The sequence below is a fragment of the Neofelis nebulosa genome, chromosome X, assembly GCF_028018385.1.
Source record: "Neofelis nebulosa isolate mNeoNeb1 chromosome X, mNeoNeb1.pri, whole genome shotgun sequence".
In the NCBI taxonomy this organism is placed as follows: domain Eukaryota; kingdom Metazoa; phylum Chordata; class Mammalia; order Carnivora; family Felidae; genus Neofelis; species Neofelis nebulosa.
The window spans coordinates 45,474,346-45,491,515 of record NC_080800.1 but is presented as its reverse complement, the minus strand read 5'-3'; the positions used below and the strand labels follow the sequence as shown (position 1 = coordinate 45,491,515).

At 36.9% G+C, this 17,170-nt stretch overlaps 1 protein-coding gene across 2 annotated transcripts in view; it reads right to left on the bottom strand.

Annotated features, from left to right (window-relative positions):
- MAGED1 (MAGE family member D1) overlaps positions 1–13,440 on the bottom strand; it is a 61,365-nt gene extending 47,925 nt beyond the window's left edge. The window contains exon 1 of one of the 2 annotated variants that reach the window (XM_058714749.1): positions 13,375–13,440. The gene's annotated coding sequence lies outside the window, so the exon portion shown is untranslated. The remainder of the gene's footprint in view (positions 1–13,374) is intronic. The other variant, XM_058714746.1, reaches the window with a different exon arrangement.
- Positions 13,441–17,170: the final 3,730 nt, after the last annotated feature.

The window sequence follows — 17,170 nt, the reverse complement described above, 5'->3', positions numbered from 1 at the left end:
GCACAAGTAAGAGAGGGGCAGAGAGAGAGGGACAGAAGAACCAAAGTGGGGTCTGCATTGACAGGCTGACAGCAGCGAGCCCAGTGTGGGGCTCAAACCCACGAACCGTGAGACCATGAACTATGCTGAAGTTGGATGCTCAAGTGACTGAGTCACCCAGGTGCCCCTATAATTATTCACTTTAGTGTACATTTACATTTTATGCAACTTTCAGTATTTTTGTTATACTGCACAATTTAAGAAATATTTTTTAACGTTTATTTATTTTTGAGAGACAGAGATAGAACACGAATGGGGGAGGGGCAGAGAGAGAGAAAAAGAGAGAGAGAGAGAGAGAGAGAGAGAGAGAGAGAATCTGAAGCAGGCTCCAGACTCTGAGCTGTCAGCACAGAGCCCGACACAGAGCTCGAACTCACAGACTGTGAGATCACGACCTGAGCTGAAGTCAGATGCTCAACCAACTGAGCCACCCAGGCACCCCAAGAAATATTTTTTTAAAAGGAAGAATCCAGGGCCTTCCTATGGAACTCCCTTAAAGCATATGTTCTCAACCTTTCTGATATGAGGAATATTATATAAAAAGCATCCACCTCTTTCTGTAAAAGCTATGGGATTGGCTATCCATATTCATTTGCAATGGGATTTTTGGAAACACACATCTGGGCAAGCCAGGGTCCTACCAGCAGTATTATTTCCCTTAAAGTTGCTAAGGGCAGCTGTTCAAGTCCCTCCAAGAACAGAAATCAATATGGAGGGATATCTTAGCTCCCCTTACATTCAAGATTTTACTACCAGTCCTTTCCTGGCACCTAACCCTGGTAATTACCCCCCCCCCCCCAACCTCCGCAAAAAGGCAGAGACAAAGACAAAAATGTAACAAATAAAGCCAGGGCCATCCAAGGGATCTACTGCTAAACTGGTTAAGGGCAACAACTCATGCTAGCCATTGCTGCTCCCATTCCCTAAATCGTCCTCCCTGCTGTGAAAATCTCTGTTCCTTTGATTACCATGACATCTGTCTCTCATCTATACTCACCCCTTCCACAAAATATAGCATCTTCCTTGTCTTCCTCTCAACCCTTAAACTCTTTTTCTTCCCCAGTATCTTTGATGATCTCATGGCTAACCTGTCCATCACCCCAGCTTCACAGTTCTTTGACCTCTTCTATTCCAACTCACCCACCCACTAAACCTTGTCATCATCCAGAACTACCTTTCCTCTGAAATCTTAAGCTCCAATAACCTACTTTGACCACGATTTCTTGTCTGCCATATCACCTTGTTAACTTCTACTCTTTGAGCTTTGAAATTTCTATACAACTTCTCCCACACCCAACCATATATTCACACAGCTTCTCTTTCTCTGGATCCACAGAATGAATCTTCCTGAGAATATACTCTTCCCTGATTAGATTAGATCCCATGGTCTATAACCTGAACAAATCTCATCAGTAACCTCAACAACTTACTTATTTAGCCCCTCAGTCATCACCAGCACATTTACAAGTCTAAAATCAAGCCCAATGTTTGCCTTCCTTGCTCCTACTTCTTGGCAGCTGAATATATCTGGAAAAAAAAAAGACAAAACTAAACACACTTAATTTCCAACCTAGATAGGTACTCATTATTGCCCATCAATCTTTTTTCATTCAGTAAAGAAGGTTGTAACCTTCTCCTCTTTCCACTGGCCCTGGCCATCCCCTCTCACACTCCAGAATGCCCTCGCTACCTTATTCACAGAGAATATAGGGACACCAAGAAAAAAACTCCTCCTGTTTCTTGCCTTTCCAAAACTTCAAAAACATCCACTTCTGATTCTCTGTAACTCCAAAGTCAGAAGTGATGTCCCTTCTCATGTTCATGGCTGGTACTTCACATGTTCTCAACACATCTTTTCCACATTTTGCTTCTCCAGTTATCCCCTCTCTCTCATATTATTTCTAACCTCTGGTTTTATCAGCTCCTCCCCTGTAGAACATATAAACCTGTTCAAATCTCTCATCCTAAAAATATACATGTACCACCTCTTATTTATTCTATTTTTCATAGACAGGATCTTTGACACCAAAGTCTACACTCATTTGACCAACACTTTCACCATTTACATTATTAGTCCTCTGCACATTAGCCTTCACTAACTCTAATCCATACATACTCACTGCCCTCATTTCCCCTAAATCCCTAATCTAACAGAAACCTCTGAATTTACAACTTATATAACCATGTAAAGAAATTTCATGTTTTATATTAAAAAAGGTTTAAGATAGTAATCTTAAAAGACAAACGCAATACATGTTCATTAGTATACAACAGTGCTTGGCACTCAGAAACACATAAAAGGAGATGCGTATCTTCATTACCATTCCACTCCGCCAGAGATAACTGTTAGGGCTACCTTCCAACCTCTGGGAGAAGCTGAGCAATCATCTCCTCCTCATACCCTTAAATCCCAGGAAGAAGAGGAGGAAGAAGAATTCTCAGATTACTCAAGGATACACAACTGGGACGCAGTGCCAACTAGTGGAGCTTTGAAAAGGAAGACTACAATAAACGAAATTCTCGTGTGGCCTGTTAAAAGAAAAAAAAAATTATCCTGACACTTGTTAAAATGGTAAGATTATAAGAACTATTTTGAGAAGTGTCAAGACTATTGTAAAAGGGAAGAGAAAATAGACTCTACTTTGAATTAAGTAAGGACAGCTGGAAATCTATAGCCAAGGAGTAGATTTGGAGGGGGCAGGAGGTCAGTAGACAGAAAATTAAGAGGAGACATAAGGATAGGGGAATTCTTGCTAAACAGACTTAGAATTCTTGCTGAAGGCAAACCAGGATGATCACATATCAAATGTTGGGGGGGTCTCATTAAATTTATTCAGCAGGATACTTTCTAAAACTAGACCAGACAGGCCAAAGACAATGCCCAAGGATGAGATCTAGTTGAAAAGAGGGCTCCGAGGGGCATGACTCACATTTGGTCAAGGAGGGAGTGCTTATTAGCCCTTTTCCACTTTTCAGTTGTCCTTGGGCAATACTTCTTCACTGAAATATACTCTGGTTTAGACCTGCTGTAATGGGACAGCCCCTGGATATATATGCACATATAGCTATGTACATGTGTATGCACAGATCTATTTTATATACATATATGTTGCCTATATTATATTATCATATACAAAAAATGTCATGTTACACTGCACCCTACAAATGTGTGTATATGTATATTATGGATTATAATAGATTATAGTATATGTAATACATACACACATAACTTTCCCATACACTACACACACACATAAGGTGCAGAATGCAGTGTAACATGACATTATCTCTCTCCTGGACCACTATACCTCTCCCCCCCCCCCCATCAGTCTCCTACTGTCTCATTCCCACCCATTCACCCAGTGCATCATCAGTACATTACAAAGAGAACTGTGTATCTCATCTGCTTAAGACAATTCCATTGCTTCTTCCTCATAGGCTTCAGAGTGAAATCCTCGTTCTCTGACTTGACTTTTGGGGCACTCAACATCCTGGCCCTTATCTATGTCTCTAGTTTCATTTCTCCTCTTCTACATAAAACTTACATTCCAGTTATAACCAACCACGCATATGTTTTTCTCTGAATATATCAAGATCTCCCCCACCTCTTTCCAGTTTCCTTTGACTGGAACACCCTTCATAGCTCTTCTACCTTCATACTTCCTCTATTCCCCCATGATCAAGCATTATTTTCCTTTCCAAAGCATTTTCAGATGCCCCTTCTGTGCTACCCCACAGCTTACCACTTGCCCCCACTGTGTACTATGCCCACTACAGTACTTATCATACTCTTTAGACACTGTCTGTTCATTTACTCGTACCCTCACTATAATGAATCTTCATCAAGGACAGGAAACATGTCAGGTTTACCTTTACATCCCCTGTATCCAGCATAAGATCAAATACATGGTAGTGTGGTCTATAAATTTTTACTGAATGAATGCCTACATAAACAAACGAAAGCCATGCTTAGCTAATTATCAATGTAATGCTGGTGGAATCATTCACTTATATTCAAAATAGTAAGGAAAAGGGTCACAACAAAAGGCCACATAGCATTACTAAAAAAATAGTAATAATCCCCTGAGCACTCATATCTTGGTTTCTAAGTACCAATCCTTATTGAAGGAATACATGGCTCCTTGCAAAATGGCTGATGTCAGGACTGGGGCAGGGAATAAGCCTAAAATATCTTATGTTAGAAAGCAAGGAAGCCAATCTAATGAGATCATGTAAAGGATATAGGAAAAGTCTCCTAATTTCTAAAATGACACAGTTCGGGCATCAAAAATAAACCACAATGGGTACATAAAATACATAAAAATCCATGAATTCCTAATAATATTAAAGAAAACAATGAAATTCCCTAGGGAACGAACCCATTACTCCGATAAATGAAAAAAAAAAAAAAAAGCATTTATCCTGACTTTTTTTTTATAGAATACATTTGGGGACCTCCCCCAAAAAAAGCTGATAAAGAGGTCTTTTTTCTGAAATAATTCCAGCTAATAAATGCAGAAGGATTGATAAAATTAGACCACTCTTTTTAAACTATTAGTAAAATAATGAATTTAGACAATTATCTTCAATGGCTGCTAAACAGGAGAAAGGTTGGTAGGAGATGCTACAATGGAGTTGGGATGCCTGGGTGGCTGCATCAGATTAAGCATCTGACTTTGGCTCAGGTCATGACCTCAGTTTGTGAGTTTGAGCCCTGCTTTGGGCTCCGTGCTGACAGCTTGGAGCCTGGAGCCTGCTTCGAATTATGTATCTCTCTCTCTCTCTCTCTCTCTGCCCTTGCCTGGCTCATGAGTGCGTGCATGTGCACACGTGCGCTCTCTCTCAAAAATAAATAAACATTTTTAAAAATTTAAAAAAAAATGGAGATCAGGCTGACAACACCTGAAAACACAAATGAACCCCAGAATCAGTTAAAAATTTAAACCAGATATGATGAAATGCAATAGAAAGTGCATATCACTACTTGAAATGATTTTTTCCCTTAAAAAATAAGTCAGTCAGAGAAAGATGGATATCATATGATTTCACTCTTATGTGGAATTTGAGAAACAACAGATAAACATAGGGTAAGGGAAGGAAAAATAAGATAAAAACAGAGAGGGAGGCAAATCGTAAGAGACTCTTAAACACACAGAACAAACTGAGGGTTGATAGGGGTGAGGGGATGGGTTAAATGGGTGATAGGCATTAAGGAGGGTACTTTTCAGGATGAGCACTGGGTGTCATATGTAAGAGATGAATCACTGGGTTCTATTCCTGAAGCCAAGACTACACTGTATGTTAACTAACATGAGAATAAAAAACTAAAAAAAAAATTTAAAAAGCAAAACAAAATACAAAATATAATAATAATTGAAAGTGAACCTAATAAATCTTCTAGTTCTAAATGCCAGTGAACAGAAACATGTAGATGGGAAAACAAAATGAATACCACCTGAAGGAAGCAATCATCTAAATCCATTTGTCGACATAATAAATGACTTAGTTTCTCTAACAAACCAATGGTCTTTAAAATGTGGAGGAGGGGTTGGCTATACAAGGTTTTAACAGGAAAACACCTGAAGACAAAAATATCTTGTGGCCCTTGTTTAGATATAGATTTAACAAAGAAACTATACAAAGACATCTTTAAGAAAATCATAGAAATTTGAATATGAACTGGGTATTACATAGTATGAGAATTACTGTTAATCTTATTAAGTGTAATGGCTTATTGGTTACTTAATATAATGCACTTAAGAGTTAGAGCTGTATAGTGAGTTATTTACCTGTGTAATGACATAATGTCTGAGATTGCTTTAAAATACTCCAGTGAAGGGGCGCCTGGGTGGCTCAGTCAGTTAAGTGTCCCACGCTTGGTTTCAGCTCAGGTCATGATCTCACAGTTTTGTGAGTTCGAGTCCCGCGTCGGGCTCCCTGACAGTGTGGAGCCTGCTTGGGATTCTCTCTCTCTCTTCCTCTCTCCCTACTTCTCTCCCCCTCCCCCACTCATGCTGTCTCTCTCTCAAAATAAACTTAAAAAAATTTTTAAATACCCCAGTGAAAAAGTGGGTGAGGAGAAAAAATCAAACAAAATCAGCAAAATGGTATTAATTGTTGAAGCTGAGAATGGATACATGCTATATCCTACTTTAAATATATTTGAAAATTTCAGTAATAAAGGAAAAAAAGAAGCCAATATCAGAGGCTCCAACTGGTTCATTCTAAACTGGACAGTTTGAGCAACAGAAGAAATAATGACTGCAATGGATTGAAAAGTACCAAATATATAAATATCCACAAATTCAACAAAACAGGGAAAATGACAACAAAAAATCTCAAAAACTATAAATATACATTAATCTAGGTTGGGTGATGCTTTTGAATACCAGCCATAAGAACTATATTCTGGTTCAACATCGCTCCTCATCAGGGAAATACAAATCAAAACCACACTCAGATATCACCTCACGCCAGTCAGAGTGGCCAAAATGAAGAAATCAGGAGACTATAGATGCTGGAGAAGATGTGGAGAAACGGGAACCCTCTTGCACTGTTGGTGGGAATGCAAATTGGTGCAGCCACTCTGGAAAGCAGTGTGGAGGTTCCTCAGAAAATTAAAAATAGACCTACCCTGGGGCGCCTGGGTGGCGCAGTCGGTTAAGCGTCCGACTTCAGCCAGGTCACGATCTCGCGGTCCGTGAGTTCGAGCCCCGCGTCGGGCTCTGGGCTGATGGCTCGGAGCCTGGAGCCTGTTTCCGATTCTGTGTCTCCCTCTCTCTCTGCCCCTCCCCCGTTCATGCTCTCTCTCTGTCCCAAAAATAAATAAAAAAATGTTGAAAAAAAAAAAAAATAGACCTACCCTATGACCCAGCAATAGCACTGCTAGGAATTTATCCAAGGGATACAGGAGTGCTGATGCAGAGGGGCACTTGTACCCCAATGTTTATAGCAGCACTCTCAACAATAGCCAAATTATGGAAACAGCCTAAATGTCCATCAACTGATGAATGGATAAAGAAATTGTGGTTTATATACACAATGGAATACTATGTGGCAATGAGAAAAAATGAAATATGGCCTTTTGTAGCAACGTGGATGGAACTGGAGAGTGTGATGCTAAGTGAAATAAGCCATACAGAGAAAGACAGATAACATATGGTTTCACTCTTATGTGGATCCTGAGAAACGTAACAGAAACCCATGGGGGAGGGGAAGGAAAAAAAAAAAAAAAAAAGAGGTTAGAGTGGGAGAGAGCCAAAGCATAAGAGACTGTTAAAAACTGAGAACAAACTGAGGGTTGATGGGGGGTGGGAGGGAGGGCAGGGTGGGTGATGGGTATTGAGGAGGGCACCTTTTGGGATGAGCACTGGGTGTTGTATGGAAACCAATTTGACAGTAAATTTCATATATTAAAAAATTAAAATAAATAAATAAATAAATAAATAAATTTTTTCCTCAAAAAAAAATTAAATTGTTTTAAAAAAAAAAAAAAGAACTATATTCTGCATTTTATAATTAATAGATCCCTCAGCAGAATTTCTTCCTCTCCCTATCTCTTTATGATTTGAGTTTTACTTTTATTCTTTTGTATTTGATATGATACAGTGATAAGAGCAAGGGATTTCATATTATAGAACTATGCATTTGAATGTGAATGGTCTTTGAAGCTTTATGATTGAACAAGTTTCTTAACCAAGTATGATTCCTTTCCTTTCCTGTAAAATGGAAGAATATGTACATCATTACTCTTTTTTTGTTTTGATTAAATTAAATAATATATATATATATTGCCTGATAAAAAACAGAACCTCAGTAAACGCTGCTTGTGTATTTTTTTAAAGAAATACCATCTATAAAAGGGTCATTGAGGAAAAAAAGAAATTTGAAAATGGATTAAGTGTTAGGTGATATTAGGAAATTATTGTGTCCCTAATATTAGGAGATGAACGCTGAGATATTTAGGTGTAAAATGCCATGATATTAAGTGGCATCTCAATCAAAATGCCAAGAAGAATTTTTGTGGAAACTGACAAGCTGATTCTAAAATGCAAATGGAAATTCAAAAAACCATTTGGCATTATTGAAAAAAAAGAACAAAACTGTAGAACTAAATGACTGTATATAAGGTATATTATAAAATGACATTAATTATGACAGTGGTACTTATACAAGGATAGAGAAGTAACCCAAACTGAACAGAATTCAGAAACAAACCCACATATATAACCTAACCATTTGATTTATCAAAAATATGATGCTATAGAAGGGAAAGAATGATCTTTTCAGTAAGTGATACTGGGTTGATTGGATGTCCATTTTGACATACAAAAAAGGGAGGAGACCTTTACTCATACCCATAACTCATACTGAAAACATACACAAAAATCAATTACAAATAAATTGTGAATACAAATGAGAGATTAAACAATAACACAACACAGAAAAATGTCTTCATGGCCTTGAAAAAGGCAAAGATTTTTTAACAAAACAAGCACTAGCCATAAAGGGGAACATTATGAAATTGAACAACAATACTAAAATTGGGATAGTTCATCAAAAGACACCATTAAGAAACTGAAAATGCAAGCAACTGAGATCTGCAATAAATATAACAAAATATTAACATCCTTAATTAAAAAGATCTCAACAAATCAGTAAGATAGTCCAGGAGAAAAAGTGGTCAAAGATTGAAAAGGTATCTCATAAAAAGATATCCAGGCCAACAAACACGGACAGATGTAAATTTATCATCAGATCTGCAAATTAAAATAATAAGATACCATTCATAACCACTAGAATGGCTACTTTTTTTCCTTAAAAAGAAAAGACAATGACAAGTGTTGACAATATTCTAGAGAAAGTAGAACTCTTAAAGATTTGTACTGAGAGTTTTATAGTACAGGCATACCTCAGAGAACTTGTAGATTCGGTTCTAGACCACCACAATAAAGTGAGTATCACAATAAAGCAAGTAAAATGAATTTTTTGGTTTGCCAGTGCATATAAAAGTTATGTTTACACTACACTTTAGTCTATTAAGTATGTAATAACATTATGTCTAAAAACGTATATACTGTAATGAAAAAATATTTTATTGCTAAAAAATTGCTAACCATCATCGGACTTTCAGAAAGTCATAATCACTTTGAAAAAGTTTGAAATATTTCAAGAATTACCAAAATGTAACACAGAGACATGAAGTGAGCAAATGTTGTTAGAAAAATGATGCCGAAAGACTTGTTTGACTCAGGATTGCCACAAACTTTCAATTTGTAAAAAACAGTATCTGCAAAGTGCAATAAAGCAAAATGCAATAAAACAAGGTATGCCTGTACAACCATTGTGGAAAACTAGTTGACAGTCTCTACTAAAGCTAATAATATACATAACTTAATTCAGCAATTCTTCTCTTAGGTATATCCTCAACAGAAATATGTACATATATCACCAAAAGTCATATACTATAATGTTCACAAATGTTTACAAGCCAAAAATATAAACAAACAAAATGTCCATCTATTATGATATGTTCAAACAATGGAATACATACCAATGAGAATGAAGGAATTACCACCATTCCCAATAATATGAATGCATCTCAAAAACATACTACTGCACCCAATAATATGGATGAATCTCAAAAACAAAATCTTAAGCCAAAGAGGTCAGGCACCAAAAAAAATAATGATTTAGTACCATATTTTTATAAAGTTCAAAAACAGGCAAAATTATTATACAGTGATAGAAGCAAGGATTGTGGCTAATTGGGAGTTTAGATGTAACTGGAAGGGAATGCATTCAAGGGCCTTCAGATGCTAATCATGTTCTATTTCTTAATTTGGATGCTGGTTACACATGTGTGTTTACATTAAAAATGCCTTGAGCCATACACTTTTGATACATGTACCTTTTTGTGTATATTTAAGTTTATTTAAAAATAAAGTCTGCACTCCTATGGAGAATTTAAGATACAAAACAGATGAACATAAGGGAAGGGAAGCAAAAATAATATAAAAACAGGGAGGGAGACAAAACATAAGAGTCTTAAATACAGAGAACAGAGGGTTGCTGGAGGGGTTGTGGGAGGGGGGATGGGCTAAATGGGTAAGGGGCATTAAGAAATCTACTCCTGAAATCATTGTTGCACTATATGCTAACTAACTTGGATGTAAAATTAAAAAATAATAAATAAATAAAAAATAATAAAGCCTGCAAATCTCAAATGGTTCAACCAAAATATATAGATCAGAAAACAGATAAACAATTATGCCTTAATTTTAAAAATGAATGGATGGAGGGGCGCCTGGGTGGCTCAGTTGGTTAAGTAGCCAACTTCAGCTCAGGTCATGATCTCATGGTTCGTGGGTTGGAGCCACACGTCGGGCTCTGTGCTGACAGCTTAGAGCCTGGAGCCTGCTTCTGATTCTGTGTCTCCCTCTCTCTCTGCTCCTCCCCTGCTCATGCTGTCTCTGTCTCTCAAAAATAAATAAATGCAAAAAAAATTTTTTTTAAATAAATGGATGAATGGATGGTTAAGAGTGAGCAAGTGAGTGAACAAGTGAGCTAATATGGCAAAAGTTAACAACTACTGAATCTAGGTTTAGAGTATAAAAGTATTCATTGTACTCTTCTTTCAATTTATGCTTGTTTAAATTAATTAAAAAATGTTCAAGTAAAAAGAGTCACTACACCTCTCAGCTCTTAATATTTATAGTTAGGAAGTAATTCAAGCTCCTGATATAATCTGATTTATTAAAGGAAATTTTTAAAAATGAAATTTCTATACCCAGATTATGTCTTATAAAATAATAAAATAGTCCATATATTTTGTACTTCTCATTAATAAACAGCTAAAGAGGCACAGACAAAAGACAAAGAAAACCAGGCCAGGACTGAGTGTCTCACAGACCTTACCTCCATGAATTCCACCACCAATATCAGGTTACTATCCACCTCTGAGTCTTGGTTTTATCAACAGTAAAATGACAATGATAGTACTGACCTTATAGGGTGGTTCTGAAATTTGGGGGCCAACTATATTTAAAAGGTTGCCTGTACAGACAGACAAGTATTAAATTCATTCCAATTTAACATATCAAACATTTGTGGGTAAAATATCATGAACACACAGCAGTAAGAGCACTGAGAAAGGCAAGCAAATATGCTGTAGGATAGCACACAGTGCACCACAAACAAACAGACTGAGGAAGATGTGAGGATAGATATAGAGATACCTTCCTAGAGGGGTTGGTAACTGACAATATACCTAACTGGATAGCAAGAAGCTAGCCAGGAGAAAAAGAATGAGAAATTTATGTGACTGGATTAGGTCATTTGAGTATGCAGATTGCTGCATTAAAGCTGTGAGGAAAAGTGACCACAGACAAAGTGTGTGTGGGGGGAGCCAAATGAACAACAAATGCAGACACTGACATAGATACATCCTGTTTTTCCCACTAACATCTATATAGTTTGTGCTTGCACCTCCTTTAGGTTTGTAGTCAAAATGCTGCCATACCAGGGAGGTCTTCCTAACCATCCAATTTAAAATAGTACATCCCCTCCCTATCACAACCTATTCATATTTATTTTAATCATTTATTGTCTCTCAATTATAGTTTTTAAAACTTTTTATTTTCCAATTGTATTCTCAGTGTTTAACACTGACACATAAAAGTTATTCAATAAAAAATTCTTGCATGAATAAATAATGGTTGCACAGTGGGTTGAAGCCATGTGACATTTAAATGGTGTGTAATTATGATTTGAATAGAGAATACAGAGACATTCCCAAAAGTTCCTAAGTGTTTTGGTATCACAACATCTCTGCCTCATCTTTTTATAAAAGAACTGAAAACTATTCCTGGCCTAGAAAAAAGAATTACTTATTCTTACACTTATTTTGGCAAGTGTAACACAGTAGCTACAGGAGAAGGGAGAAATAAATTACTTGTTCAAGGAGATCTTTGGTTAAATTCCTCTTTAGAGCCTGAAAAACCTTGACCCTCATTATAAGTTTAATGATCATTCCCCCCTCTCTTGGGTAAAAAAATTGAAATAATAGATTGTGATTAACTAATGTTCTCCCAAGACAAACACGATAAATTAACAGAAAAATACATTTGACCTTGCACCAAATAGATAATACTTGCAAAGTTCCCAGGAAAACTGAAAAATCTGCCAGTTCGCTGTTCAATGTTGCTACCAGAGACCAGAAAAGGATTTGCATAATAAGCATAACTCAAATGAAAAAATAAATTTGTGATTGGATGTCATATATTTCAATGATTTCTGATCTATGACAAGTTCTAAAGGAGAGGGAAAAGCTTCCACCCTCAAGAGATGACACCAGGTTACAGGAAAATCCACTAAGTTTGCCCCCATAAAAATGTGGGGATTCAGTTCTATGCCAATTTTTTTTTAACGTTTATTTATTTTTGAGACAGAGAGAGACAGAGCATGAACAGGGGAGGGTCAGAGAGAGGGAGACACAGAATCTGAAACAGGCTCCAGGCCCTGAGCTGTCAGCACAGAGCCCGACGCGGGGCTCGAACTCACGGACCGCGAGATCATGACCTGAGCTGAAGTCGGCCACTTAACTGACTGAGCCACCCAGGCGCCCCCCAAATTTTTTTTTTAATGTCACGAATAGACGGTTAAAAATCAGTGCAGTATCTGATGTGTAATTTTGTTTAGAGTAAAAATAAACACAATAATAATAATTTGAACAAGACCCTATGTCTCTTAAGACTCTAAAATTTCTGCCACTGTTAATTTTTAAGAACAAAAACAGCGTTGACCTTGAAACTGAAGCCACACCCGGTTTGGGAAAGTATATAGTTTAATGGCCTCTGCAGGAGGGAGACAGAATGGATCAGAAACTTTGTGCAGCAAGGAGGGGAGTAAAGTACCGGGGATGAAGGAAAAGGAAGAACGTAGATTAAGAGTGGCAGAACTGGGTTGCAAAAGTTTTGAGGCTAAAGGGGGGCGGGGAAGAAGGTGGGACTAAGAGGTAGGAAAAGAATCTGTGGTAGAGGGAATGACTCAGGCTCAGAAAAATCAGGAAGACGATCTGGAATAATGAAGAGAGGTGAAGAATGACCAGGGAAAAAAGGACTACAAGAGTCAGAAAGGGGAGGGGATGACAGCCGGCCATCTTCGGAGTAAGGGAGAAAAGATTGGCGAGCAGAGCCATACTCGTCAGAAACATCTTTCACAGAATGTACTCGGGATGAATTCTTCGTTCCATCCCACGTTGTAGGAAGGAGGAAAGCTTCCCCGAGGTGTTTAGGGATTCAGTTGCGAAAATTATCAGTCTTCCTTTACACTCACCTTGGTGAAGAAAACCGCGACGCAACGACAGCATGACCGGAAGTGTTATTTTCTTTCTTTGAGCTGAAGAATTAACTTCCGCCACCACGCCCCCTTTACTCAAGCAACTTCCCGTGCCTCTCTAGCAAGCCCTAGGAATACTTTATCGCTATGGCTCTCTTGTCAGATCAGAAACTGGGTAGTATTGTAAACCGGCTGGGAGGGGGACTGGGTAACTTTTTACAAATCCTAGTTCTAGTCATCCCAGGAACTGCAGTATTTCAGTCAAACCCCACTTATCCAATTTGTCATCTCGCATTCCTAACCCTTAGTCTCTTAACTCTTGGATGTCAACAGTTACATATTTGCTATACTGGTTTACTGTTTTCTGGCATACCATGTTGAAAACAAAGTTTATTTTTATTAGTGGCATACTTTGATTTCAAGATTTAAAAAAAATCTTAAATATGAATCATTTTTGTCTCGGAATTGTATCCAAAGAGTTACATGCTGTACTCGAATTTCAAAACAAATAAAGGTAAACTCATTTAGAAAGAATTCTTGTATGCTTATATACCACCACCCCAAGAAAACGAGGAAAATAACAACTGACAAAAAGTTTCAGTAATAAAATAATCCTCACTCTGGTTAAAAGTTCTCAGAGCGCCTGGGTGGCTCAGTCGGTTGAGCATCTGACTTCGGCTCAGGTCATGGTCTCACAGTTCCTGAGTTCAAGCCCCAAGTTGGGCTCTGTGCTGACAGCTCAGAGCCTGGAGCCTGCTTCAGATTCTGCATACACCCCCCCCCCTCCGCTCCTCCCCTGCTCATGCTCTCTCTCTGTCTCTCAAAAATAAACATAATTTTTTTTTAAGTTCAATGTTGAATCACCTATTGCCACTACCTCCAGAAATCTCTTCTGGGCCCCAAACCTGTACCCCAGTTCTCCTCTTTTGTGGTTATTTTCAGTGAATCCACAATTATATAGTGAGCATCCACCATGTCCCAAATACTATGCTACACCCACTGACATTACAGTAGGAACCCACAGTGTAAGGGCTAAAGGTGACATTTTAAGCATAAGAAAGAACCTACCATAAAATAGGTGATTATCAATGTTTGTTGAATGAATAAATAACCAAAATGTGATCAGCGGCAAACAGGTCCTTACTTTTGTTGGTATTTTTTATAGTTCATTTCAACATTTTAACTCAAATTTCTCATTCAACCAGCAGATTCTGAACAACCATTGAGTGTAAGCTTCTGTTCCTGATAGTGCCCATCTTAGGAAGAATAAGACACAATCCTGGATTTCAAGGCCTTCGGAACTGTTGGGGAAATAAACACAAACAACTACTAGCACTATACTGTTACAAAATAATAGGTAGAAGAGACAGTGTAGGAACTATGGCTATCCCATTGATTGGTGGATACTAAAAACCTGAAATATACCTTATCTCCTAGAGGGTGCTCAATAAAGACTTGTTTGATGTTGAATACATTATTGAATGGATGAATGAAAGGGAAGAATGGTAATAGTATTGAAGTATACTGTGAAAACAACACTAATCAGAGATGAAGCTGAACGTAAGAGACCAAAGAAGGAAGGAACTTGCAAGCCATGTCATGGAAAACAGAAAGTCGAAGAATTTTAAGCAATAAAGTATATATTAATGTTTAAAACCAGAATATATAGAATAGGTTGTATTGTTGCAATCTGGAGGCAGAGAGGTTGATTTAGAGTGTATTGTATTAACCGATGAATAAATACAGAAAATTAGAGGCTTATACTTAATAATGAATTGGAATTGAACTGGAAAATATAATAATGAATTAGGACTGGATCATAAGGAATAATTAACTGGAATAATAATAATGAATTAAGAATTGAACTGGAAAAAATAGCCAGTATATTATCATAAATCCAGAGGCATTGAAACCTGATAATTTTTCCTTGACTTCATCCACATTCAAAATTTTGACAAATTCACATAACAAATATTTATTGAGCTGTTAATACACATAAGGCTCTGAGGATAGAACTATGAACAAAATGGACAAAAATTTCTGCCTTCAAAGGAACTAAATTCTTGTGTCAGATAACAAAATATTTAAGAAAATGCGTGCCAAAAAATGACAAGTACTATGAAGAAATAAAGCAAGTAAGTAGGATAGCAATGTACATGGGGGAGGGGGAGAAGAATGCCATTATGGAAAAGCTCACTGAAAAGGTGATGTATGAATATTTATAGACTTCATCTACTCCTCTCAATCACCAGGATCACGTAGTTCAGACCCTCCATGTTTCTAACCAAATCCCAACTCCTTACCATGGTATACAAAAATCTCGGTAGTCTAACTTGGTCTCTCTCTCTCTAGTCCCATCTCTCACCACTCTGCTTTTCCCACCCTAAGTTCAAGTATCACAAAAGTGCTTACAATTTGGAAAGTACACTGAGATCTCAAATCTGTGTACTTTCAAACCCTACTATCTAATATTCACCTTGCATAGATCAGCTCTTATTTTATCTCTTTCATTAAACCTTGCTGACCCTTCCTTCCTCTCCTTAACCAAAATCAGACAGCTGCTCCTCTTCTCGGCTTCTACCATGTACCCTGTTCTTATCACTTTATTTTATTCACCCAGCAAACATTTGTTGGTCAACTACTGTGCGGTTGGTACTGTTCAAGACAGTAGAAATACATGCATAAACAAAGGAGTAGAAAAAATCCTCACATTTTTGAAACTCACATTTTAGAGAGGAAGACAAGCAATAAACAAATAACAATAAATATGGAACTTATAAAGCAGCAGTTCTTCATTCCAGGTGCCCATTAGAACCACATGCATTATTTTGGATATATCATATATTATAATAAAGAAATAAAAAGTAATTTTAAACAGTTACCCAAAACTTACAAAAATTTATATGTTGTGTAAATAAAAGTTTGTGTATATAAAAACTTTTCATTTTGTACCTGGCCCCCAGCCACCTAGGGGCTAGAAAGAGCCATCTTGCTTATTCTTTCAAAGATATTTTATACATATGCAATCAAACATATATATATATATATATATATATATATATATATATATATATATATATTACATTTTTACCAGACAGCAACATATAACACAAACTATTTTGCACCAGGATTTTTTTTTTACTTAACTATATATGTAGGCATGTGTTTCACCTTATTACATAAGGATATTTGTTATTTCTTAAAATTAAATATATTAAATTACTTTTTTGGTATAAACAAGTACTTTTAGTATTAACACATGCATTGATTCATGTAACCACAGCACAGTCAGGATACAAAACAATCCCATAACTCCTAAAAGTCTTTATGATATCCTGTTTTCATCATAAAATCTTCCTCACTCACAAACTCTGACAAAGACTCTTGTCTTTCAATCTAGTTTCTGCTTTCTAAAATGTCATATAAATGGGAGCATGGAATAAGTAACCTTTTGAGACAGGCTTCTTTTACTTAGGACAACACTTTTGAGATTCATCCAAGTTGCTACATGTTTCAATTTTTCATTAATTTTTATTTCCGAATAGTATTTAATTGTATAGATGTATCACAGACTGCTTATCAATTCACCAATTGAAACATTTGGGTAGTTTCCACTTTCATAGAGGATGAATTAAGAGGCTATAACATTAACGTACAGGTTTTTGTGTGAACATAAGTTTTAATATCTCAAAAGAAATGCCTAGGAGTAGGATTGCTCATAAATGGTTATCGCATATGGGTGTTTATAAGAAACTACCAAAATGTTTTCCAAAGTGGATGAGCCATTTTGCAT